A 3892-nucleotide genomic window follows, 5' to 3' on the forward strand; every position below is an offset into this window, starting at 1 on the left:
AAAGCTAATCAGAACTAGCTCAGTCCTGAGCTGCAAATGTTTGTGGGGAGGACGGGGTGGGGGGTCCTCGCTAAGCCAGAACCAGCCTGAGCTCTGCAAGGAAGAAATAAATCTTTCCCTGAGCCAAAGTTAATAGAAACTTGGCAGCTTCTGGATGGGTCCCCAGTTGATTATGCCAATGGACAGTGGGGAGGAGAAGATGGAGCTGCCAGGGTGGTGGGAGGGCATATCATGGGGTGAAGTCTTGAAAATATATAGCGTAGCACTCAGGTGGCAGATGCTGATGGTAGGATAGCAGGGGTGGAGGAACAACATCTGTTTGCAATTACAGTGACCAGAACCCACTGAATGGGGATTGGGGAGGAGACGCATGGGCCACCTGCAGTAGGTGGGCTGCAGAGGCACCTGTAATTCATCCATCACATGTTTATTGAGCACCTACTCGGTGCCAGGCACTAGGGGATAGGACTAAGCATCAGACAGCCCTGCTCTGTGGATGTCAGCCTGCCAGCTGGACTCATTCATCTACAAAACAGGAAAAACCTGGAAGAAGTGAGGTCTTGTGGCAGCTCATGGAGGGGTCATGGAGGACCTCAAAGAACAGGTCATAGAAGAGGTGACATTTGAAAGGACTGAGAGGAGAGTTGGGTAGAACTTGGTGGGGTGTGCGTGTGTGTTGTAGGCCAAAAATCAGCACAGGGGGAGGCCCTGAGGTAGATGTTTGGATCTTCTGAACAACAGAGAAGAACTGAGGGTGGCTGGAGCACAGAGAGGTGAAACAATTTGTCTGTGATCACACAGCACAGTGGCACATTGAGCCTTTCATATCCCATCAGAGGCAAGTAATGTGATCTGGATCCTCTGGCCCAGTGTTCTGAAACCCCACTGAAACATAAGGTTCATGATCCAAAATGTGATAAAAAAAGAACTCCTTTCTCATATGTAGCTTGGGTGGCTATTTGACAAGGGTCACAATTTTGAGACTGGAATTTGTGAGCCTTGGACAGTCATGTCCTGGAGAAAGAGTTCGGGGCCACAGTGACTTGCATAGAAGTCTCGCATGGAAGGGAAGATCGGAGGGTGCCAGTGATCTATAGGGAACCGTAGATCACCTCAAGCCAGCCAATTAGAGAAGATGCCAGAATGTGCTTTTAGCCCCAGCATTTAAGAGGCTGAGAAGCTGTCTCGAGCATCCATCTGCTAGAGGTGCAAAAGGAAAATCATGAAAACCAAAATGGAATTTAAGATACTCTCCTCTAGAAGCATGTTCTCACCTCAAGTCTGGAAAGAGTAATCTAATCCACCATCTATCTGCAGGGTGAGATTCAGCCCAAATCAGGGTGATCATGAACATTGGAACCATGATTCATTCACCTGCAAAGACACGAGAACCGACTAGGAGCCTGTGTTAGTTGGACTTCCCTCACTGGGACAAAAACACCTGAGCGGGAGAACTTAAAGGAAGAAAAGTTTATTTTGTGCTCATGGTTTCAGGGTTTCAGTCCATGGTGGGTCAACTCCATTGTTCTGGGCCTGAGGTGAGGCAGCACATCATGGTGGAAGAATGTGGCAGAAAAGAACGGCTCAGCTCATGGCAGCCAGGAAGTGGAGGGGCCGGGAAGGAGCCACAGGGAAGAGGCAGCCTTCCAGGGCCCAGTCCCAGTGAGCCACCTCCTCCAACCATGCCCCACCCACCGACAGTCACCACCCAGCCCACCCATTCTAATTATTAATCCACCAAATGGATGAAGCCACTGATGAGGCTATGACCCTCATAACATGATCATTTCACCTCTGAACATACTCGAGTCATACTGGAGATTTTGTGGGACACCTCGTATCTGTAACAGAGTCCAACCACTGAACTAGACACTGGAAACAGAAGAGCCAAGACCAAGATAAGTCTGTGCCCATGGAACTTACTGTTTGTTCTAGGGCAATATTGACTACTCTTGCTGAGAACTTACTATGCACCATCTGTATGAGGTGTATCGTATACACATCTCTTCCTTCATCCCTAGACACCTCTGGAGTCAGGACTCACAGTAGACCTAGTGGACATTATCAATCACCATCTGTTATGGTTTAATTGTGTCTTCCAAAAGTTCCAGTGTTGGAAACATCATCCCCAAATTCATATATTAGTGATATTTGGAGGTTGGGCCTTTCTTTGGGAGGTAATGAGGATCAGATGGTCAGGAGGGTGAAGCCCCCAGGGTGGCTTTACAAGAAAGGGAAGAGAGACTCAGGCTAGTACACCTGCTGTCTCTCTGTGGGATGACTTCTGCCATATTATGATGCAGCTAGAAGGCCCTCACCAGGGACCAGTGCCATGTTCTTGGACTTTCCAGTTTCTGGAACCATGAGTCAAATAAAATTATCTTCTTTATAAGTCATTTAGTTTCTGGTGTTTTGTTTTAGTAACAGAAAATGGGCTAGGAGACCCTCCAAATTCCCTTCACCTCATAATGGCTCTGCCCCAGCCCTGAGCTCTTAGGAACATTTGGTGCTGAGAGCTTACATGCTCTCTCCTTTCTGGAGACTTATGCTATGGCTACCTTGCTCAGAAATGCCTGGGGAGTCATCTCACTCAGCGATGGTGTATAGTTAGTGACAAACTAATAGAGGATTTCCCCTGTCTACATGTAGGATGCCATTGTGGTGCCAGGGATCAGGTAGAGGTGAGACCTCAACTGAGATATCTTTGCATGACTTCTTCTGCTTCTTGGTCCCATTTTCCGCATTCCAACACATTTTTTCTTCTGAGAACAAGTCCACGATAAATTTCTTGCATGAGAGTCTTAGTCAGAGCCTCAGGGATGGGACTAAGGTGAGGAAGGAGAAGCACCCCTTTCCCAGCATTTCTGATCTGCTTCCTACTCTCAGGGGCTGATCTTGCACCTGCATGTGCTCGGGAGTAGAGTTTCCCTGAGTTTTGGAACCTGGGTACCTCACTGGTTTAACAAGATGTACTCCAGACAGATCTTTCTCATCCCTCATCCTGGCCTTGGTCCCAGACTTAGGTCCTCCCAGAGAACACAATACAGTCCATTTATCACACCTAACCCAGAGGTGTAGGTGTGAAGTTGAACAGAATCAAATTTACCCACAGCCCCACACACTGTAAGTGCTAGAGCTCAGACTGTTTGAAATGAACGTGAGCATAGGTATGCTTTCCTGTTGTCACACATTGGGAACAACCTCCAAATTCATACTTTGGGGTTCTTTGGGAGGTAGATAGAAGTTGTAAGGATGGGATCCCCAGTGTATTTTCAGGACTATATGCTCATTTGTCTTGGAAGTCCAGACTCAAAGGTGACAAACTGAAAAAAAATTAAAAGAAATTCTAGATCCTGGAAGAGACTTCCTGTCTCAGCTGGTGCAGGTCTTTCTAGTCTCCAGGATGTGACCATTTTAATCAGGCAGTTTAAAGTCCAGATTGAAGCCACCTGGAAAGCTTAATTCCCTCTTCCAAAGCCACCTGGCTGGCGAGGGACAGGATCAGGACTTGAATACTCATGTCCCTGGCCTTGAAGTTGGTGGTGCCCTGGAAGGTGGAAATGCACCCAGGAGGTGGTGGGTGCTCTCATGTCACCCAAGGTGACTGGCAGACCCCATCCTGGATCCAAGCCGGGGTCCAGAGCAATGGGTGTTAGGTATAAAGCAACCTTTCTCCAGAGCTACAGGAACTCAGCCTCCCAACCCACCTGTCAATCTGCCATTAAGCCTGCCTCTCCCGTTACAGGAATTTCCGGCTTATGTCGCCGTAACCTTCCTGCCCCCCTACATTACTTTCCAATATGTTATTGGTCCATCAGTCAGTCTGTAATAATTCTCCTCCGTGATTGGTTCCTCCCAGTCCATGAAATTCCAATACAAGGAACCCTGCGCC

The sequence above is a fragment of the Sciurus carolinensis genome, unplaced genomic scaffold (assembly GCF_902686445.1).
Source record: "Sciurus carolinensis unplaced genomic scaffold, mSciCar1.2, whole genome shotgun sequence".
Lineage (NCBI taxonomy): Eukaryota > Metazoa > Chordata > Mammalia > Rodentia > Sciuridae > Sciurus > Sciurus carolinensis.